Source organism: Erpetoichthys calabaricus, chromosome 9, assembly GCF_900747795.2.
Source record: "Erpetoichthys calabaricus chromosome 9, fErpCal1.3, whole genome shotgun sequence".
Lineage (NCBI taxonomy): Eukaryota > Metazoa > Chordata > Cladistia > Polypteriformes > Polypteridae > Erpetoichthys > Erpetoichthys calabaricus.
Window position 1 is genome coordinate 126,580,721 of NC_041402.2, and position 24,306 is coordinate 126,605,026.

General features: G+C 41.0%; 1 protein-coding gene across 1 annotated transcript in view; it reads left to right on the top strand.

Moving 5' to 3' along the window:
- mlycd (malonyl-CoA decarboxylase) overlaps positions 1–24,306 on the top strand; it is a 185,229-nt gene that overhangs the window by 27,507 nt on the left and 133,416 nt on the right. The gene's annotated exons all lie outside the window — the stretch shown is intronic.

Sequence of the window (24,306 nt, forward strand, 5' to 3'; positions counted from 1 at the left end):
AAACAGCGATTCACATTGAAGTATAGACACTGCTAAGACCATGGAATACCCCTCGCAAACTGTTTTACACGCTGCATACAGCGATTCTCATCCGCGACAAATTGTTTTACACGCTGCATACAGCGATTCACATCCGCGACATGATTTTTCTTAGATGGTCTTGTCGCGTCCACCCTTGCACTCGAAGCATACACACTGCCTGGTCATGTGCCAGGTCGCAAGAGCAACTGACAGAGACCCGCCCACCAACTCTAAGACCATGGGATACCCCTCGGAAACTGTTTTATACGCCGCATACAGCGATTCACATCTGTGACAAACATGCCTCTTCTTAGATAGTCCTGCCGCGTCCACCCTCGTTCTCGAAGCATACACACCGCCTGGTCATGTGCCCGCTCACAAGAGAAACTCACGGAGACCCGCCCACCAACTCTAAGACCATGGCGTGTAAAACAGTTTGCGATGGTGGACGCGGTTGTGCATCATAACCGAAAAGAATACAGTGGAACCTTGGTTCACAACCATAATTCGTTCCAAAACCGATTTGGTCGTGAACCGAAGCAATTTCTCCCATAGGATTGTATGTAAATACAATTAATCAGTTCCAGACTGTACGAACTGTATGTAAATATATATTAAGTTTTTAAACACAAATATAGTTAATTAAACCATAGAATGCACAGCGTAATAGTAAACTAAATGTAAAAACATTGAATAACACTGAGAAAACCTTGAACAACAGAGAAAACTAACACTGCAATAGTTTGCTCTATAGCGCTACCAACCGCTGGCTAAAAACACTTTTTTTTTTTTTTAATGAGTTTTAAGCACAGGGAAAAAAATGAACATTTGAAAAAATCCGTAATTTAATAAACCACCAAGAAAAGTAGCATTGCAACAATGCACACTACGAACCGATCGCTGTAAACAGAAGTGAAAACAAAATCAAGCCCAGTGCATTCTTTAACTGCCTTCCTACCTTATGAGTCCAGCCCCCTCTCTCTCGCGCTGCCTGTGTGCGCGCGCGTCTGTCTCTCTCTGGCACTGCCTGTGTGTGTGCGCATCTCTCTCTGGCGCAGCCTGTGTGTGTGCGCGGCTCTCTCTCTCGCGCTGCCTGTGTGTGTGCGCAGCTCTCTCTCTCGCACTGCCTGTGTGTGTGCGCGGCTCTCTGTCTCGCGCTGCCTCTGTGTGTGCGCGGCTCTCTCTCTCGGGCTGCCTGTGTGTGTGCATGTGTCTCTCTCTGGCGCTGCCTGTGTGTGTGTGCGGCTCTCTCTCTTGTGCTGCCTGTGTGTGTGCCTCTGTCTCTCTCTCGTGCTGCCTGTGTATGCGCGGTTCTCTCTCTGGTGCTGCCTGTGTGTGTGCCTCTGTCTCTCTCTGGCGCTGCCTGTGTGTGTGCGTGGCTCTCTCTCGTGCTGCCTGTGTGTGTACCTCTGTCTCTCTCTGGCGCTGCCTGTGTGTGTGCGTGGCTCTCTCTCTCGAGCTGCCTGTGTGTGTGCCTCTGTCTCTCTCTGGCACTGCCTGTGTGTGTGCGCGGCTCTCTGTCTCGAGCTACCTGTGTGCCTCTGTCTCTCTCTGGCGCTGCCTGTGTGTGTGCCTCTGTCTCTCTCTGGCGCTGCCTGTGTGTGTGCGCAGCTCTCTCTCGCGCTGCCTCTGTGTGAAACGAGGTTCCACTGAGGTTGACTAATGAAAAGTCAACGTGGCTCAGAGGTGCATTTGGAGTCTAGCAGAGACGAACGTGAATGACACCCGGTGTTGTGAGTTGCTGCGTCCGAGTTGGTGGGTGTGGCTCTGCGAGTTGTCGTCGTATCCAATGGTCGTAGAGTTGGTGGGCGTGGCTGTCTTGCGTGCTTTCCATGGGTGGCTACATGTCGGCGGCTTAGTGAGTAATATACGGTGGGCGTGGCTGTCTTGCGTGCTTTCCATGGGTGGCTACTTGTCGGTGCGTGCTTTCCATGGGTGGCTATTTGTCAGCGGCTTAGTGAATTATATATATAGATATATAATATTGTGATATAGACGCTGTATAGTGCCCGACACAGACTCATATGGAGGCACATGTAAAACACCGTAGGCCCCTTCGGGTCATCCCGAGGTTTAGGGAGAAGGTCCATCGCCCCTGCCTGCCAACCTTCCTCGGCGGGCAACTGACGCACGCCCTCCCCCCTTTACCTTCTTCATGGAGGAGCTCCTGCTCCTCTAGCAGGGACACCGCGTCGGGAAGCTCGTCCGGGTTCTCCTCCTCCCAGCGATGGATTGGGCTGAGGGGAAGACACAGTTCAGCCTCGCTCTCTCCCAAGCTTGCTCCGCTATCACGCCATGGACACGTGTCCCCAGGCCACCATCAGCTGCTTCGCCCGTCGGTGTCTAGGAGGTATGCTAACGCGGAAAACCCTTCCCGCGGCCCTTCATCCTTGGGCCCGTCACCTACATCCGGCTGCAACCCATGTTGCTGGTTAGTGTGGCGGCGTCTGGCGGCTGACTTCTGTGTCCGCCTGACTTTTTTCTTCCCCATTTATCGCAGTGTCTTTAGGAGCTCCTCGGAGGTCGTCCTGTGGCCCCAGCTGCGTGTGTGCGCTTCGGTGCGCTGTGCTGCACGGGCTTGCCTGCAGCCCCTGCCACGTGTGTGTGCTTCGGTGCGCTGTGCTGCACGTGCTTGTCCCGGGGGAGGTATTGAGCTGTCCATGGTTGCTCCCACAGAACATATGAAGCAGGGGCGTCCCAGCCGGGCATGGCACCCGGCCACCCGTCACAATATACAGTGGTGTGAAAAACTATTTGCCCCCTTCCTGATTTCTTATTCTTTTGCATGTTTGTCACACAAAATGTTTCTGATCATCAAACACATTTAACCATTAGTCAAATATAACACAAGTAAACACAAAATGCAGTTTTTAAATGATGGTTTTTATTATTTAGGGAGAAAAAAAAATCCAAACCTACATGGCCCTGTGTGAAAAAGTAATTGCCCCCTTGTTAAAAAATAACCTAACTGTGGTGTATCACACCTGAGTTCAATTTCCGTAGCCACCCCCAGGCCTGATTACTGCCACACCTGTTTCAATCAAGAAATCACTTAAATAGGAGCTGCCTGACACAGAGAAGTAGACCAAAAGCACCTCCAAAGCTAGACATCATGCCAAGATCCAGAGAAATTCAGGAACAAATGAGAACAGAAGTAATTGAGATCTATCAGTCTGGTAAAGGTTATAAAGCCATTTCTAAAGCTTTGGGACTCCAGCGAACCACAGTGAGAGCCATTATCCACAAATGGCAAAAACATGGAACAGTGGTGAACCTTCCCAGGAGTGGCCGGCTGACCAAAATTACCCCAAGAGCGCAGAGACGACTCATCCGAGAGGTCACAAAAGACCCCAGGACAACGTCTAAAGAACTGCAGGCCTCACTTGCCTCAATTAAGGTCAGTGTTCACGACTCCACCATAAGAAAGAGACTGGGCAAAAACGGCCTGCATGGCAGATGTCCAAGACGCAAACCACCGTTAAGCAAAAAGAACATTAGGGCTCGTCTCAATTTTGCTAAGAAACATCTCAATGATTGCCAAGACTTTTGGGAAAATACCTTGTGGACTGATGAGACAAAAGTTGAACTTTTTGGAAGGCAAATGTCCCGTTACATCTGGCGTAAAAGGAACACAGCATTTCAGAAAAAGAACATCATACCAACAGTAAAATATGGTGGTGGTAGTGTGATGGTCTGGGGTTGTTTTGCTGCTTCAGGACCTGGAAGGCTTGCTGTGATAGATGGAACCATGAATTCTACTGTCTACCAAAAAATCCTGAAGGAGAATGTCCGGCCATCTGTTCGTCAACTCAAGCTGAAGCGATCTTGGGTGCTGCAACAGGACAATGACCCAAAACACACCAGCAAATCCACCTCTGAATGGCTGAAGAAAAACAAAATGAAGACTTTGGAGTGGCCTAGTCAAAGTCCTGACCTGAATCCAATTGAGATGCTATGGCATGACCTTAAAAAGGCGGTTCATGCTAGAAAACCCTCAAATAAAGCTGAATTACAACAATTTTGCAAAGATGAGTGGGCCAAAATTCCTCCAGAGCGCTGTAAAAGACTCATTGCAAGTTATCGCAAACGCTTGATTGCAGTTATTGCTGCTAAGGGTGGCCCAACCAGTTATTAGGTTCAGGGGGCAATTACTTTTTCACACAGGACCATGTAGGTTTGGATTTTTTTTTCTCCCTAAATAATAAAAACCACCATTTACAAACTGCATTTTGTGTTTACTTGTGTTATATTTGACTAATGGTTAAATGTGTTTGATGATCAGAAACATTTTGTGTGACAAACATGCAAAAGAATAAGAAATCAGGAAGGGGGCAAATAGTTTTTCACACCACTGTATATATGGGCCAAGGAAGGCTATTGCATGGTATCTACTCTAAAAGGTGGATTCTTGGTTAATTTTTGAAAGTTTGAGCTTGCAGTGCTGTGTACATTGTACAATTTTAAATTGTATTAATCCTTATATAGGGCAAAAGAATGAGAATATATTAAGTGAAGGAGAGCTTTATATTCATTAGCTGTTATAAATATTGACATCTCCTCTCACTATTATTCTGGATCAAAGATTATGAAGTAGGTTTATTTAATAGTGGTTTCTCTAGATACAAAAAGATATGTGTGGAAACTGAGGTATAGTACAAAATCTTTAATTTGAAAATAATAAAATAAGTGATTTTTTTCTTGCTGTATCTCTTTCCAGCATAGTCATTCAAATGATGCATCATTTTTCTGTATATTGGACTCTAAAGGATATCAATGTTCAATTAAGGGGGAAACACATTAATTATGCAGGTGACTGTAATGTAATGTACTAAACTTCTATAATGATGCCAGATTCTCAGTGAGTTTTCACCACTGAATTTTGCAGTTAATTGTAAGAGTTTGCATGTAATTATACACAGGATAAATAAACAACCAGGAAGACGCACCATACTCCCTTTCCCTAGTAGCACTTGTCGGCATAGATTCTAGAAAGCTGCAGTATAATTGACTTCAGAATCCCACTGCCTATGCATTAATTACCCAGCATGATAGGTAAAAGTCCAGCAGTAACAGAACCTACTTTCTATTATGTCTTAAATTCATTATTTCCTATAACAGGTTTCTTTTTCTTAATAAATGATTATACAACTTGAACTGCAGTCTTAAGGGACGTAATTCTATAAACAAGACTACTTGTAAAAATATAAAAGTAAAAGTTTGGAAAAAAAATATTCGTTTCTCTCAGTCACTTTAGAACATTTCTTTAATCATCCTTAACATTAGCAAAACAGTGAGTGCATTTGTCAAAACAATTCGTTCAAAGAGCACCACACGGTGGATTACCTGCAAAAGCATGTAACATACTCAAAAATCTTAGTTTATCTTCTTGAAAATAAATACTTGTGTCTTCTTCCCAGCTGTTGACCCTGTTCATTTCCTTGTTGTTCTTCCATTGTCAGAAATTGAAACACTGTGTTGCGCTCCATCAATATATGCTTGCCAATTGAAGGTTCATGAGATGCACCTCTAAGCTGTTTAGAGGACTGGCTGATCATTGGTTGATCTAATGCTTTAAACATTCCCCTTCATCAGTGAAATTCGAGATTCACCTGAGAACAATTCACCAATTCAGGGCACATTTACCAAAAAAGTTTAATGGAAATGTACAGATAATTTGCTTGACAGATTCTGACAACTGATTCAAACATTTTGCAATGACTTATGTAATGAACTAATGCCTTGATTTTTTTGGGGGGTAAGACTATTCAACAGAGAACCAGTATAATACATTTTGGTCAACATGACATAAGCAATTGATAATGTAGGAAACAGCAGACAATTGTACATAATCATTGGCACAAATGTGCCAAAGCATTTGCAGTTTGTTCAAAACAATGAAACATTGCTTTTATGATTTGTACAAGTGACTAAATTAATGTGGATGTTGGACAAGTAGAACTGAGAATGTCAATTTGTTGGACAGTTATCCAAAGATCTTGACCATACGTTGTTCTTCTCTCTCTTGTTAAATTAACACTAGCCTGAATGAATCTATAAATTTTTTACATTTAAAATTTCTCATTTAAAGATTTGCCAATGTTGTTTCTTGTCCTAGAGTGTGTATATAAACACAAGGAACTCCAGTTTCTGTATTACATCTTGCCTGAAGAAGGGGCCTGAGTTGCCCCGAAAGCTTGCATATTGTAATCTTTTTAGTTAGCCAGTAAAGGGTGTAATTCTGATCAGAGAAATGTACAAAAGTGACTGAGAAAAACCATAATTGTGTTTGTGTAATTATTACTATCTGTAAGACATGTACAGTGAACCCTCGTTTATCACGGTTAATCCGTTCCAGACTCTACAGCGATAAATGAATTTTCGCGAAGTAGGATTCTTTATTTATAAATTGAATATTTTCGCAGTTAGAGTATAGAAAACCTGTTTACAACCTTCTAAATACGTTTTTTAACATTATTAGAGCCCTCTAGACATGAAATAACACCCTTTAGTCACCATTACACTCGTATTACCCAATATATTAGACAAAATAAGAGAAAATAAAACATATTAGACGTTACAAATATCATATTATTATTTTTGTACTGTACATTTAATTACACACACACACAGTTCTTACACACAACCACTAACCTATGAAGGCACGAGCTCAGTAGGAGAGTCTTCAGGTTGTAAGCTGTAGCGCTGATCGCACCCTCAGAGGACACAGACGCCCCTGGGAAAACCCCTGAAACAGTTGACAGTCTACCTTCACATTGCTCCTTACCCTTCTTACTTGCGCTATAACACGCGATAAACCTCTCACGCGGTACTCCGCTTACTTAAAAGTATTGTGCAGCACCTCTCAGCTTTGGAATTGGTTGTTTTGTTTCTCTCTCTCTCTCAGACATTTTCTGCTCCTGCCGGAACTGTAATCTCTGACTTGTCATGGAGCACGTTTAAACTTTTGAAAAGAGACAAATGTTTGTTTGCAGTGCTTTGAATAAAGTTCTTTTTTTTCTACAACCTCCTGTGTCTCTGTGCAAATCTGTGACCCAAGCATGACAAGGTGGTGCAGTATCTTCAGCAGGTGCGTCGTTGTCTTCTTCCGCTGAATGAGTACTAGGAGTAGGCAGTGGGTGTCTGGGTGCGCGGCTGAAGAACATCTTGAAAGGCAGTTGCTGGCGCTGTCTTTTCATATGTGTGAGGAGGCTTTTGTAGGGTATTGCCATCTTTGATCATATCCAAGAGTTTCACCTTCTCCTGGATGGTAAGCGTCTTCCTCCGGCGCTTAGTTTCATTGTCAGAAGGCTTAGAAAAAGCAGCACGTTTAGGAGCCATCGTGGAGCTTAGATAAAAGTTCTCAGAAAGTGCACGCGTAGTGACGTAAGCATGTATGAGAAAAAATCACGATAGAGTGAAGCCGCGAAAGTCGAAGCGTGGTATAGCGAGGGATCACTGTATAGTATATTAAAGCTCATGCTCGATAATGTTTGAATGCATTCATGAAGAATTGTGTGTGACTCCTATAATGTGAAAAGAAACCCTTCAAACCTAGAAATATGAGTGAGTACTAGTGTTCAGAAGAAATTACAGATAGATACTTGAAGATTTTAGAATTGAAGTATCTATAATACATATAAAAATGAAGTGTGAAATTGTTCCAAGTTCCACCTGTGAATTTCCCAAACCTTTGCACAATTTGGTAGCAAAGTCAAAAAAGGACAGCCTTGTTATGCATCCACAGGTTAAAACAAACTCTTCCATGTTTGTGCAAACTGGGGCTTGAGGGTTTGAATACAAACATTTTGTTTAAGCTAAGATATTTGGAATAAACCAAAACTTACACTGTATAGCAAAGAAATAGAACTGAATGAGACATAAGTCTTTCAATTAAAACCACTTGGTCCTCTGCAATTGAGTGGGTTGTATCTCTTTAAATACATTAAGTGAAGATTAAAGAGAGAATATAACTGTCTTAATAAATACTGATAATTTAAAATATAAGAATACAAATAGTGATAAGTTTTGTCTGAATCTTTTCACTGTTGTTTTAAAATGAAATGGGTCTAAAGAAGACACAGTTTAACTCTTAAGAAATGTATTTATTTCTCTCAACCAAACAAAAACAGTGCAACATTAGTTGTCAATTTAAGTTTTAATTTTTCATTAATGATCATTATTTACTTATCCAGTAAAACTGGCACTTAAAGGAATAGATAAGGCTGAAACTAAACAAAATACCAGTACCAGACAACATTTATTCTTGTAACACTCGCCCTAATACAGGAACAAAATTACTACTAGGTAATGTTGTGTTTCAGCCAGGGTCCCCTGTCCCGACTAGGGTTTAAATAACATTTTCATATTTATTTTTTTCAGCTTTTATATTAAGAGTGTTAAAAATTTAGTTGTTTTATGTCACTATGCATTCTTTTCTGTGCCTTGTGGTTTGTGGTTGCTCCCACAATTGGCAGGGGGACTGCCCTCAGCCAGCCTCAGTCCCTTGAGGTTCATTGAATGCATCCGTGGTGGTAGTGAGTTCTCCAGTGTTTACTGTTTTTGATTATTTATGTATTACTAGATTTTTCATTTCTGTGCTCTGTTTTTCAACCATTTGTTGCATTTGTGATTAGGACTGGTTTGCCTTGGATTGCTTTTTCCTCTGTTTATTTTTGAAAAAATAAATCTTTTTTTGATGGTGATTCTTTGTTGCCCTTTTTGTGACCCTTCATGTGGACATTTTGAATCATTGCTTGGGACTTTATGCTTTGGAACTCACCGGGGGCCTCATGTATAAACGGTGCATACATACAAATATGTTGCTTATGAACATTTCCACGCTCAAATTGTGATGTATAAAACCTGAACTTGGTGTAATGCCACGCACCTTTTCACGGTAACTCCAACCCTGGCGTATGCAAGTTCTCTGCTCGGTGTTGCAAACTGGCGGCACCCAGCGTCAAAGCAGTACTATTGTTCCTGTGTGGTTACCCTTTCTTTTTTAGATCCACATCCCTGACGCAGCTTTATCATGTACACTGAAACTAACTGCATATTGTTTATTAGTTTAAGGCATGTGAGGAGACGGTGCCGCAACGCTAGCGAGGAGCTGGCCCTCCGTTCAGGGATTGTTCCTGCCTCGCACTGTATTCTTGCTGGTGCTGACACGACACTGGAAGGATAGATGGATAGAAAAATTAAACACGTACTACGAAGATATTTCAATGTTCCTTAAAAGTTTTGAAGAACCGGCGTTCTAAGCTTACAGATGGCTTAACGTCTATTACAGAGCTGATTGTGTGGTGTTTGGTTATTTGGAGAAAGAAAAGTAAGGACAGATATTGGGGGTTAGTATGTTTGAAAGAGACAGTACTACTACAATAAAGTATTTCATTGAAGGTCGCGCAAGGCGCAACAAGCATCTTGCGTGAGACATGAACAATCACTGCGCCACCGTGTTCATGTTTAATAACATACTTTAACTACTATCATCGTGAAAATAATATCCCGTATACAGTAATCCCTCCTCCATCGCGGGGGTTGCGTTCCAGAACCCCCCGCGAAAGGTGAAAATCCGTGAAGTAGAAACCATATGTTTATATGGTTATTTTTATATTGTCATGCTTGGGTCACAGATTTGCACAGAAACACGGGAAGTTGTGGAGAGACAGGAACTTTATTCAAACACTGCAAACAAACATTTGTCTCTTTTTCAAAAGTTTAAACTCTGCTCCATGACAAGACAGAGATGACAGTTCCGTCTCACAATTAAAAGAATGTAAACATATCTTCCTCTTCAAAGGAGTGCACGTCAGGAGCAGATAATGTCAGACAGATAGAGAGAAGAAAGCAAACAAATCAATAGGGCTGTTTGGCTTTTAAGTATGCGAAGCACCGCGGCACAAAGCTGTTGAAGGCGGCAGCTCACACCCCCTCCGTCAGGAGCAGAGAAAGAGAGAGAGACAGAGAAAAGCAAACAAGCAAAAATCAATACGTGCCCTGCGTGCTTTTAAGTATGCGAAGCACCCTGCAGCATGTCGCTTCACGAAGCAGCTGCACAGAAGGGAGCAACGTGAAGATAATCTTTCAGCATTTTTAGACGAGCGTCCGTATCGTCTAGGTGTGCGAACAGCCCCCCTGCTCAATCCCCCTAGTCAGGATCAGAGAATGTCAGCGCAAGAGAGAGAGAGAGAAAATTAAGTTGGGTAGCTTCTCAGCCATCTGCCAATAGCGTCCCTTGTATGAAATCAACTGGGCAAACCAACTGAGGAAGCATGTACCAGAAATTAAAAGACCCATTGTCCGCAGAAATCCGCGAACCAGCAAAAAATCTGCAATATATATTTAAACATGCTTACATATAAAATCCGCGATAGAGTGAAACCGCGAAAGGCGAAGCGCGATATAGCGAGGGATTACTGTACATCTCAGTATTTTAATTATTTAGAGAGCTGAAATATTACAACTGTAATGGATTCTGTGTCCTGTCAGAGGAAGAGAAAGCCCGGAAGCATGTAGTGATTGACACACATAGAGCACATAGAAGATCAAATACAAAACAAAGTATTTAAGGTGATACTTTAGTTACGATGGTATTTGAGAAACTAGTAAATTAAACGGTTTTAAGATGAAGTTTATGATGTTCTACTTTAATGACAAAATAAACTACATGATTAAAGTTGACATTTCGTGCTTTTTTTCCTCACTGTGTGCCTTTTTTTTTCTCTGTACCCTAATAAGCTTTCATATGACACTCAGACGGTGGGCTATGACTCGCCTTTTCACGGCGACTTTGATATGTGACAACTTCTTTTTTATTTGGGCACTGTGCGACTTTGTGAACTTGAGCTTTCGAGTTTCTCCGACACGCTATGTCACTCGATCAACTTCCTTTTGTTGTTTATACCACTGTTTAAACCAACAAATAGTACGTTTTTCCTTGCCTCCACTTGGTATTCGCTGAAATTCTTCTATTTTCCCTCGTGCTTTTGCCATTGTCTTTTCACAGAAGGCTGAGCTTAAGGGCTATTTGTATTGATTTGCATATTCAAAGAAGCGTAATTCTGGGAGGAGTTGGGGCGGGACAGCAGGCGTGTGCACGTGCGTTACTTTTCACGCTGACCGGGATTTATGTAGCGGAAGAACGTGGAAGTTGCTGTTCGCACAGACTTATGCATCTGGATTTTTTTGTGCATGCGAACATTTCCACTTTTGTGCTTACGCCATGTTATAGTGCGAGTTCTACGCACGGCGTTATACATGAGGCCCCAGTTCATGACAAGTAATTGATGGCAATATTTAAAGTAACATTCATCATCCTACGCATTTGATCAAAGCCCCTTCTCTCCTGTATTTAAATAATCCAACACAAAGTTTTAAAGGTGAGGTGACGCACAGCAAGACAAAATGGTGACCAGACAAAGACGCTATGTGACATATGGAAATTAGTGACATATACAGTATCTCACAAAAGTGAGTACACACCTCACATTTTTGTGAATATTTTATTATTAGGGGGCTTTGCCCCCTGCTCGCATTGCTCGCCAAGCCCCATGTTTGGTTTTCCGGATACACACTTTTAAGATTTTTTTTTTTTCTTTGAATTGTTGCTATTTCATTAGTTTCACTTTTATTTCAGAACTTCTTTAAAAACAATATTTGGAATCTTTCGAGTCCCAACATGCTGAATCTTTTAAATGAGCTTCCTGAGACATGTGTTTAATGACTTTGTACCATAATTCAGGATAGGTTTCTCTGTTTGGAATTTCAGCACAGACAAAACGATCTACAGTACATCATCAGCAGTTAATACTTTTTTTTGCAAAGTAACCAATAAATGCATGTGAGGTAAACCCCGTTTTTGAAATTCTCTGACTTAAACTTCAAAGCCTTACAATATTTACATACTTCTGACCTATCACCTATGTCCATATATTCAATCTCTATTCACCTTTCTGTTATTTCTCCGAGTAGTAATTTCTCTTTGTTTGTTCTAATGCGATCTTTACTTTCTTTTCTTTTTTTGACACATTCATTTTTTTTTTGCTTTTATATTCTGTATCTTGCTCTGCATGTGTATCGCGCCTACGTTTTTTTTGAGTCTTTTGAATTCCACTGTTTTCATTATCTCTAACCTGCTCTACATGTGTTTGGCCCCCTTGTTTTTTAACCTCTTTATGACATTTTACTTTGTTTTCTACTCTTTGTTTTTTATTTATGACCTCACTTTGTCCTGCTTTTTTTTCAGTTACACCTGGTCCGTGGTGATTATTTCCCCTTTTTTCAAGTAATAATTTCCATTTGTTTACACTACTGCAATCTTTATTTTCTTTTTTTTGATACTTTCTAATTGTCCTGCTTTCATATTCTTTAACTTTCTCTGCATTTGTATCGCGCCAACTTTTTTCTGAGCCTTTCAAATTCCACTGCTTTCATAATCTCTAACCTGCTCTGAATGTGTATAGCGCCAATGTTTTTGAACATCTTTATGAAGTGCTACTTTGTCTTTTACTCTTTGTCTTTTAATTCTGTGCCCGATTGGACATGCTTTTTTTCAATTCCATTTGTTCCAGGCTGTTTATTACTTTCCTTGGTTTCTGAATTTGCACCTAGATTATTCTTTTTCTTTTTTGCGTTTTTTCTCTCCCAATGCTTTTGAGTCTCTTTACTCCGTGCTGCTCTTTCTTCTTTGCTTAGTCGTCGACATTTCATCTATAACGTATTGTCCTTGATCTGTGTGTGCTCAAAGCCTTTACACAACTGAGTGTTTTGCTGCCCGTGGACTTATTTGATATTGGTTGTAAGTAGGGCATGTCTTGCAAGAATCTCATGTTCTACGTCCCCGCAAGATGGTTCTGGGTCAATCTCTTGGCACTAAGCCTCATGTTTAAGGTCACCCCGAGACACTCTGTGGCCAATCTCTTTCGTCTCACGGATCTTTTAAGTGTCCTCCGTGATCTTCACGTGAAGATCACATCTCGTCTCCCTAGTCTTTCTCTCCCAGGATTTTTTTTATAATAGAGAGATATCTTTTAATGGGACAACACTGAAAATATGACACTTTGATACAATGTAAAGTAGTCCATGTACAGCTTGTATAACAGTGTAAATTTGCTGTCCCCTCAAAATAGCTCAACACACAGACATTAATGTCTAAACCGCTGGCAACAAAAGTGAGTACACCCCTAAGTGAAAAATGTCCAAACTGTGCCCAAAGTGTCAATATTTTGTGTGGCCACCATTATTTTCCAGTACTGCTTTAACTCTCTTGGGCATGGAGTTCACTAGAGTTTCACAGGATGCCACTGGAATCCTCTTCCACTCCTCCATGACAACATCATGGAGCTGGTGGATGTTAGAGATCTTGCGCTCCTCCACCTTCCGTTTGAGGATGCCCCACAGATGCTCAATAGGGTTTAGGTCTAGCCAGTCCAGCACCTTTACCCTCAGTTTCTTTAGCAAGGCAGTGGTCGTCATGGAGGTGTGTTTGGGGTTGTTATCATGTTGGAATACTGCCCTTCGGCCCAGTTTCCAAAGGAAGGGAGGGGATCATGCTCTGCTTCAGTATGGCATAGTACATGTTGGCATTCATGGTTCCCTCAATAAACTGTAGCTCCCCAGTGCCAGCAGCACTCATGCAGCCCCAAACCATGACACTCCCACCACCATGCTTGACTGTAGGCAAGACATACTTGTCTTTGTACTCCTCACCTGGTTGCCGCCACACACGCTTGACACCATCTGAACCAAATAAGTTTATCTTGGTCTCATCAAACCACAGGACATGGTTCCTGTAATCCATGTCCTTAGTCTGCTTGTCTTCAGCAAACTGTTTGCGGGCTTTCTTGTGCATCATCTTTAGAAGAGGCTTCCTTCTGGAACGACGGCCATGCAGACCGATGTGATGCAGTGTGCGGCATATGATCTGAGCACTGACAGGCTAACCCCCCACCCCTTCAACCTCTGCAGCAATGCTGGCAGCACACATACGTCTATTTTCAAAAGACAACCACTGGATATGAAGCTGAGCACGTGCACTCAACTTCTTTGGTCGACAATGGCAAGGCCTGTTCTGAGTGGAACCTGTCCTGTTAAACCGCTGTATGGTCTTGGCCACTGTGCTGCAGCTCAGTTTCAGAGTGTTGGTAATCTTCTTATAGCCTAGGCCATCTTTATGTAGGACAATTCTTTTTTTCAGATCCTCAGAGAGTTCTTTGCCATGAGGTGCCATGTTGAACTTCCAGTGACCAATATGAGAGTGTTTGAGAGCAATAACACTAAATTTAACACACCTGCTCCCCATTCACACCTGAGACGTTGTAACACCAACGAGTCACATGACACCGGGGAGGGAAAATGGCTAATTGGGCATAATTTGGACATTTTTCACTTAGGGGTGTACACTTTTGTTGCCTATGGCTGTGTGGTGAGTTATTTTGAGGGGACAGCAAATTTACACTGTACACAAGCTGTACACTGACAAGTGTCATATCTTCAGTGTTGTCCCATAAAAAGGTATAATAAAATATTTACAAAAATGTGAGGGGTGTACACACTTTTGTGTGATACTGTGTGTGTGTGTATATATATATATATATATATAATATATATATATATATATATATATTATATATATATATATATATAAAATATATACGTAAGTATATTGTATTCCTGAAAACATTTTAGTTTGTTCAGTTTTTACATACTTAATTATTTAGGCTTTGCTTTAAACTGAAATGTGTTTTTTCCTCATATTTTTAACATAAATTGTCTGTTTTCTTGTAACCTGTGATGCTCAAATAGGTTCTGTGTTTTCTTACATTAAAGTCTACTAGTTTCCCCTTATGCCTTTAATTGTCATTTTACTTATTTTGTTTCAGTATTTTTAAGTAATTTTTGTTGATAATGATTTTAAACAACTTTTAATGAATGCATGCATTTTAATGTAATTTTCTATTTGTAATGTCTGATTATGTGTAATTGCTGATGATGATTGATGAGTAAAGGTTCTCAGTCTTCAGATTCACTGAAAGTTGGCTTCTAATTTGATGAATACATTTTTATAGTGAATAACACTATTTGCATTAGAATACATGGTAAATACATGGTAAAAGAATCCAGTTTAGGAAAAATACAATTCTGAGTACAGCACTGAAGTTAGAGGTTTTTATATTTATTTAAAATGTGCTTGCTGTGTAGAGGCAAGTGATTCAATATTTTAAGTGAGGTAATGAAATTGGCATCTTTTTTACATAATGCATACAGCTAAATGAGCTGACACAATTTGTGCAAAATTACAGATTGGCTACAATAATTCAGGTAGGACTACAGTAGGAAAACTGCACAGAAGGAAGGTTATCTGAACACACAATTGTGTTGTCACAAATGAGGTGTGTCACATACATTGTCTTAATTTTTTTCTAGTTGTAATGTATAAGGTGCATAAAGGACTAAACAATTAAAAACTGGTATTGATCACTCGTACTGGATTGCTTGGTTCCCTTTTTGCTTTTGAGACTGGTATTTAAGACACCATTATTTTGCAAGACGGAGCATTAGCATTCTCACAGCAGTTCATCTGACTTGCTAAGGGACTTCTGTGGTCTTTGTAATCTTTGAACGTGCAGAGGTTTAGGTAGACTTTCTTATCCAAGTGGTGAAATAGAAAATATAAGACATTGTTACACAGATAATGATATACAGTGCATCCGGAAAGTATTCACAACGCATTACTTTTTCCACATTTTGTTATGTTACAGCCTTATTCCAAAATGGATTAAATTCATTTTTTTTCCTCAGAATTCTACACACAACACCCCATAAAGACAACATGAAAAAAGTTCACTAGAGATTTTTGCAAATTTATTAAAAATAAAAAAATTGAGAAAGCACATGTACATAAGTATTCACAGCCTTTGCCATGAAGCTCAAAATTGAGCTCGGGTGCGTCCTGTTTCCCCTGATCATCCTTGAGATGTTTCTGCAGCTTAATTGGAGTCCACCTGTGGTAAATTCAGTTGATTGGACATGATTTGGAAAGGCACAGACCTGTCTATATAAGGTCCCACAGTTGACAGTTCATGTCAGAGCACAAACCAAGCATGAAGTCAAAGGAATTGTCTGTAGACCTCCAAGACAGGATTGTCTCGAGGCACAAATCTGGGGAAGGTTACAGAAAAATTTCTGCTGCTTTGAAGGTCCCATTGAGCACAGAGGCCTCCATCATCCGTAAGTGGAAGAAGTTTGAAACCACCAGGACTGTTCCTAGAGCTGGCCGGCCATCTAAACTGAGCGATCCCGGGGAGAAGGGCTTTAGTCAGGGAGGTGACTAAGAACCCGATGGTCACTCTGTCAGAGCTCCAGAGGTCCTCTGTAGAGAGAGGAGAACCTTCCAGAAGGCCAACCATCTCTGCAGCAATCCACCAATCAGGCCTGTATGGTAGAGTGGCCAGACGGATGCCACTCATTAGTAAAAGGCACATGGCAGCCTGCCTGGAGTTTGCCAAAAGGGACCTAAAGGACTCTCAGACCATGAGAAAGAAAATTCTCAGGTCTGATGAGACAAAGCTTGAATTCTTTGGTGTGAATGCCAGGCATCACGTTTGGAGGAAACCAGGCACCATCCCTACAGTGAAACAAGGTGGTGGCAGCATCATGCTGTGTGGATGTTTTTTAGCGGCAGGGACTGGGTGACTAGTCAGGATAAAGGGAAAGATGACTGCAGCAATGTTCAGAGACATCCTGGATGAAAACCTGCTCCAGAGCGCTCTTGACCTCAGACTGGGGCGACGGTTTATCTTTCAGCAGGACAACGACCCTAAGCACACAGCCAAGATATCAAAGGAGTGGCTTCAGGACAATTCTGTGAATGTCCTTGAGTGGCACAGCCAGAGCCCAGACTTGAATCTGATTGAACATCTCTGGAGAGATCTTAAAATGGCTGTGCACCGACGCTTCCCATCCAACCTGATGGAGCTTGAGAGGTGCTGCAAAGAGGAATGGGCTAAACTGGCCAAGGACAGGTGTGCCAAGCTTGTGGCATCATATTCAAAAAGACTTGAGGCTGGAATTGCTGCCAAAGGTGCATCGACAAAGTATTGAGCAAAGGCTGTGAATACTTATGTACATGTGATTTCTCAGTTTTTTTATTTTTAATAAATTTGCCAAAACCTCAAGTAAACTTTTTTCACGTTGTCATTATGGGGTGTTGTGTGTAGAATTCTGAGGAAAAAAATGCATTTAATCCATTTTGGAATAAGGCTGTAACATAACAAAATGTGTAAAAAGTGATGCGCTGTGAATACTTTCCGGATGCACTGTAGGTAAGGCAAGAAGCAAATATGGCAGGAAAGAGGAAATGAGGTAACATATGACAACCATTGTTACAATCTGTACACACTCCAATAAGATTTCAAAGAGTAAGAATAATGAAGTCTAACAGTACACAATAATAATTCAAAATTTCAACATAATCAGTACAGCTACTAGAATTCAAAATGCCTATAGCTCTGGGGATTAAAAGGAGTTCTTAAATCTGTTGCTTTTGACAGTTGGGAATTTAAATCTGCAGCTTGATGACAACAAATGAAACTTAAGAAACAGGATGTCTGACAGAATCAAGTTGGCCTTCTCACTGATTTGTTTGCTATAAAATACAGTGAGAGTGGGCTGCAGCATACCAATAATTCTAGTTCTTATTTTGACAGTGTTGTTCAATGTCTGGCAAGTCAGATAAGAAGGATTTAATGAAAAGGGTCAGGAGATGGACAACACTGATTCAGAGTTGAAAAATGGCCATGGTTGAACACTAAAAAGTTAAATGCAGTAATATACCTAAATTAAGACATGAAACAAAAATCTAGTCAATCTAGTGCAGTAGAAGTCCGTATTAAAAGTAATCAAAGAACACTTCAAAATCACTTGGAACAACTACTGAAAAATCCCAAATTTTCGGATGCCTACTTTTATTGCAACAAAGGTTTAAATTTGTGTTTTGGAAATTGCCATTTCACACTGCAGTTGCTATGACATCATCTGGCATGACTTCTAGTAACATCTAGAACCAACAGCAGTACCAGACAGTGTCATGGCTCAAATGATAAATCTTCGGACAATGTGTTCATAATTCAAAATGATATAACAAAAGTGAAACTATGAAAATCATAATCCCCAGAATACAGAAAAAAACATTTAAAATAACATAAGAAGAAATTTATTTACAAAGATTCAAATTGCCAAAAACCAATACCTTATTCCCCAATTCACTATAGTTTAGACAGATTTTGTTTTTAATTCTGTCAACATATAAAAGCATACTGTATTTGACAACAGATTCACCAAACATTTTGATGGACTGGCGCCCTATCGTGGGATTATTCCTACCTTGCGCACTATACTTGCTGGGATGGGCTCCAAGTTCCCCATGATCCCAATCAGGAATAAGAGGGTTCTGAAAATGGATGGATGGATTCAATATAAAAGCAAGTGCAGAAACTTCAGATGCTATGTTTGAGCCAAATATGGCCAACTGTACTTAAATAGTATTTAGGTAACAGTTGGAGAGTCAGTTAGTGGGAGGAATACACTGGTGAAATTTGCAGGCCCTCCAGAACTTCTCACCTCAGTGGTTAACCTAAGATAAAATAATAAGCATAGTAGGGTTTTTTGTGCAATATCCTAAGATACTTGCATTCAAGCTGGTGAAGACACAGATGGACAGTTATGTGATCAGTAGGATTTTAGATATGATACATTTAATGAATGTTTATAAATTTATTATGTTAGGATACTGTGCAAAATAATGTCTTTTAAATGCTTTATTCTCTTTATCTGGATATTTACTTGATTGAGTGGAGTGTAAGGGATAAATGAGATGAGAGTACAGTGGAACTGTTGAAAATCATCGGCTGAAGAATGGTTGCTAAAGGGTCATCGTTAGGGGGAGAATTGGGTCTGTGTACGTGATAAAAATACCCATTCAATATACAATTTGTATTGATACAGTACAAATATTTGTATATACATATTGCTTAATGTTATTTTACTCGTTTTATGTTTTTGAACATATGTTTGCACACTTAATGTATCTGCTGAAGAGAGTACTATATACAGTATGAATATATTTAATTCAGTGTGTATTCATTATTTTAATGAAAGTATTTCTGTACAATATTTTATGTAGGACCTGTTTGTATTTCCTGTAAAATTGTCTGTAAATCAGCCTCTAAAATTCATCTGTAAGAAGTTTTCGTTTTAAAATAACATTGTGCTTCAGTCTTGTTTAATCAATGATTTGAAACTTCTCTAGAATACCCATTCAATCAGTCTTTCAGTTAATCTGTCACATAGAACCTTTAACAAATACTTTACAAAGCAATTATCATGATTACAGCACAATTACAATTTCTTTTGATGACTCATCCTACAAATTGAGTCTGGTGGCTTTTGTCTGCAATTTCCCTTAAGCATTTACAACATTTTTGTGCAGAACTGTTTGACATGTTGAATTCCAAATAGAAAGCTTTCAGTTTATTTTTGAACCAGCCAATTCCAATACTTTTTTGTGCTATGTTGTTTACAAGCCAGGAATGAAATGTATGTTGGACATTAGTCCCTCACAGGGCATAATCACATACACTCCACACTCAATAAATTTTGACTAATCTCACTTTTACTCTTCAATCTTACTTGTATGTGGCTTGTAACATGGACTGAGACCAGGGGAAAGGTCAAGCCCCATGCAGTTAGTGATAAGGCCAGGATTTGAGCTCATGGCTTCTGGTGTTGTGAGGCAACAATTCTAACTGCTGCATCAAGTTGCCACAACAAATACACACTTTGGGACAGAATGGGATGAATGATACCTGTCCATGTCTGAATTAAGGTTCAGGGGTGCTGAGATAAAGGAGACTATTAAAGATATCTCTGTGAGATGCCAATAGGTGTTTCAGAGACCACTTGTGATTCAGTAAATAACTCTACAATGGGGCTTAAAAGTCACTTCTTGTCAGTTTTCATTTGAAATTAAAGTGGGAGATAAGTTGGGCTAGGTAACTGTTTGGAAGAACAGAGGAAAATGTTAGTCGGAGACAAGGATGGGACGTAGGTTTTGGAGTGTTTCTTCATTGTGATACGGAAGAGGTGGGCAATTGGGTAATCCAACCCACCTGGCAAACAGAAATAGCAGTCAGTCCCAGAGAGGCAGCAGGGTTTAATTTTCTTTTTTATTAATACTCTGTGCTCTCTTTTTGATCATGCCTTGAGTAGTGTTTCGTTTAGCTAGATAAACACACACACAGCCAGAGGTGAGTAATGAACAATTAAAGAGGAAACAAACCTTACTGTCTGTCTGGGCCTTAATGTAGCAGTATTCAGACCCTGTCTAATTATTGGGGTGGCTAATTCACATATTTCAAAACACAGTGCCACACACATTCTCTTAATGCAACTTGAGCCCATGCAACAACCTGTCCCCAAGCTCTAAATTTTTTGTCTTTTCGTGATTCACCATGACCAGCTACTGTTCAGACAACTAGGTATCCTTTGATTTTCTGATGCAGAACATATTTTGGCAATATAAAGAAAAATACTCAGAATATGAATTACAGTTCATAACATCAAAGACAAAAATTTTTCTTGCAATTAAAACAATTAATTGTGGAGAATAATAACAATTACATGAAAAGTATACAATAAATTAACTCTGCAAACAAAAACATCACTGAATCAATATTAAAAGTTGGCCAATAACCTCCTGACCACACACCTTCCTCTTCATTAGCCCCATTTTTCTTTTTATTATTTTTTTTACTATTCTTATTAAAATAATCTTCTAGAAGATGGATCTGTACTACATTTGATCTTATTTTTACTTGATTGCTTAGATATGAGGTGCATTACTCTATTTAATAGGATGACAACAATTGTATTGCAGTTGTACATAAAGAGTTTAAACTTTGCTTTGTTTTCTGTAAGGTTATAGATATTGATTGTTCCATTGCATCTGTACTCTCTGAGGTGGGCAGACCTGGGACTGGCCAGATCTCTGTAGGTGGGCACACCATTTATTGGTCTGGTCCCTCAGATGGCTGTGATACTTATAGATTAGCTGTTGCTGTGTTGGATTGGTTCCTTCCAATGGTGTCCGATGTCACTCCTTTAAATGAGTACGTAATGAGACTTAAGGCTCCCTTTGGGTGCCTTTTTTGTTCTATCAGTGTGTGCTTCAACCATGGTGAGGGATGCCTTGGTGAGGGAGACGTTCTATTCACAACTTCATTCGGTGGTTAATGGGTGTCTGCAAGGTGACACTCCTCTGGTCATGGGTGACTTCAATGCGACCACTGGCACTGATAGAGCTGGCTATGAGGATTGAGACACTGGAGGCTAGTACAGAACAGCAGGATCTACAAAAGTGGCCAGTTTGTGAATTCTGACAATTATTGTTGCTACTCTGAAGATCCAGCCTAGGTCCACTAGGCTACCACCTATTAGGAGAATAATGCTTTGGCCAGACTCCAAGGTCAGGTTGTTTCTAATGAGTTTTCATGCAATTTGTGCAAGGGACTTGCAGACTCGGGTGCGTCTGCTGATCCTAATGTGATGCAGGAGACCTTCCATGACAAGACCCTGACGGTTGCTGAGGGTTGTGTTGGTGCTGTTGATCTTCCCAGAAGATGGTATTTCATCTTGCAGGGCACCCTGAATATTATCGAGAGGAGTTGCAACGCACAGCGTAATGACAACTCATCTGTATCCGGAACTGAGAATTACAGCTGTGAGTCTTCTGAGGGCAGATACTGTAAGGAGGCCCTTGTTAGAGGAATCTGTGAGCAACTGACACACTGCCTACGGTCTAGCAACCCACATCCTGCTTACAGTGGAATCAAAGCATTTTGCAAATCTGAATCTGTTCCTTGGGGGGGTTGCAGTCAGGGTGGGTAGTGGAATTGTCCTTATGGATGATGCTGTAGTTGTGACCCGCTGGGCTGGCTATTTTGAGCAGCTGTTTAACACTAGAATCCCTGAATATTTGAAATGCCAGGCCACCTTAAATTCTCTTGCACCTCCTCATCGGCGTCTTTGTTTTGCAAATGTGTCAATCAGCACAAGCAGCAGGCACCCTGCTCACTCATCCCCTACAGAAGCAACTGAAGTCAAGTCAGGCGAAAATTCTCAGAGCTGAAGTCTCTGGAATTGTATAGGGTAAATAATATATCGTTATTTGGAATACATAGATTTCATCTGTGTTCAATGCCTGCAACGATCTGTGTAAATGAAGGATTACAGGAAATGAGAAGCAAGAAATGTTGGAACACATAACTAAAATAGAAACATTTTCATGTTATAGTAATAATTGACAAAATGTTGACGTGAAGTTTTTAATGTGTGAAGACTGAAGTCCAAATATCAAATAAACACTTTCATAAATGGTGTAGCAAAACAAGTGTGCTTTTATTTAAGAATCTAACCGAAGAAAAGAAATTGTTCAATTTACATGTTACTGGCAATGTATAAAAAGTGAAGTTAAACACTCAATCGATACAAGTAGACCTGTCCACTTGGCTGGTGCAGAGGTAAGAATGTCAGGAAAATTTTATGGAGGTCAGGGACAATGGGAAAAAAAATGTAAGCTTCAGGGATTCTAGTTTTAAAGCGGATCCTCCTGCTAAAACCCTGGACATCTCTGGGTCCAAGGTTCTTGAGGCTGATCCTCCAGTTAGCTGTGAACGTTCCAACCTCACTGAGATTGCATATTGGTGAACCTTCTGAAGGTAGGGAAGGTTGCAGGGATGTGTGGTATCCAGGGTGAATTTCTCCACGCCGATGGTAAGGCTGTACTCCTGGCATCTCCTATGGAAGCTAGGCATTATCTCAACTGTCTGGAAAATGGGACTTGTCGTCCCTATCTGGAAAGGGAAGGGTAATCGCCCGGATTGTGGCAACTACAGGGGGATAATGCTGCTCTTGCTGGGTAAGGTCCTTGATAGGGTCCTCCTCTTATCGGATCTATGATCACTTGCTCACCTACCAGCGACCAGAGCAGTCTGGTTTTATATCTAAGAAGTCTACCATCTACCGCATCCTGGCATTGAGGGTTCTCATCAAGCACAAATGTGAATATTGGCAGAGTTTCTTTTCAACCTCTGCCAGTTTTCATTAAGCGTTTGACTGAGTTTATCGAACTGCCCTGTGGGACATGCTGAGACTTTGCAGGATCCCCACAAAGTTGCTGGATGTCATGGCCGGCCTGTACACCGGTAGTGTGAGTGCTGTGCAGAGTGGAGGCAGAACCTCTGCATTTTTCCCAATTGATTCTGGGACTTATCATGAGTTTGTTCTCTCCCATACCTTGTTCAATGCTTGTATTCACTAGGGCAGGGTTTTGGGGTCCAGTGGCTATGGGCCATCTGTTGTTGAAGAAAGGTTCACTGATCTTGACTTTGCTGACGATGCTGTGATGTTCAAAAAGTCAAAGGAGGCTCAGATTGGGGCTCTCAAGGCTGAATGAGGAGTCTGTGTGTCTGGGCAAGCTAGTGTCCTGGATAAAAACCAAGATCCAGGCCTTTAATGACCTCTTGGGCACAGCCCTCGGCATGCTGTCTGCCTGCGGAAAGAGATTCGACCTTGTCAAGAAGTTTACTTACCTCTGCAGCGACATTCATGTTGTCTGGGGAGTTTTCCCATGAAGTCAGTAGACGGATTGAGAGAACATGGGGGGGGGGGGGGGGGATGTGTCATGATGTTGCTGGAAAGGGGTGTGTGGTCCCCTCGATATCTATAAAGGTCCAAGTCTTAAGAGTCCTGGTGCTTCCAGTTTTGTTACATGGTTGGAAGACATGGAAGCTGTCTAGTGACCGAAGATAAAGACTGGACTCCCTGGGTACTGTTTCTCTTCAGAGAATCCTTAGGTACTTCTGGTTTGACTTTGTGACGAATGAGTGGTTGCTCACGGAGTCCCAAATGAGGCTACAGTACCCACATTGTGAGGGAGCATTGGTTACAGCACAGTGGGCATTTGGCACAACTCCCCAATGGTGATTCAGCTCAGAGGATACTCATTGTTGAGGACCTGAGCGGCTGGACCCACAGACATGCATGAAATACCTGGCTCTGGCAAATAGAAGGTCATTTCTGTAGGGTGGAACTGGACCGCTTGTCTACCTTGGGAGTTGCCAGCCAGGATCCCAAGCTGTTTCATCATATGGTGGGTACGGCTAGGTGCTGTACCGGTGTATGCTCTCCAGGTGTTGTGATGTGAAATTTTGCATACAAGTTGATGAT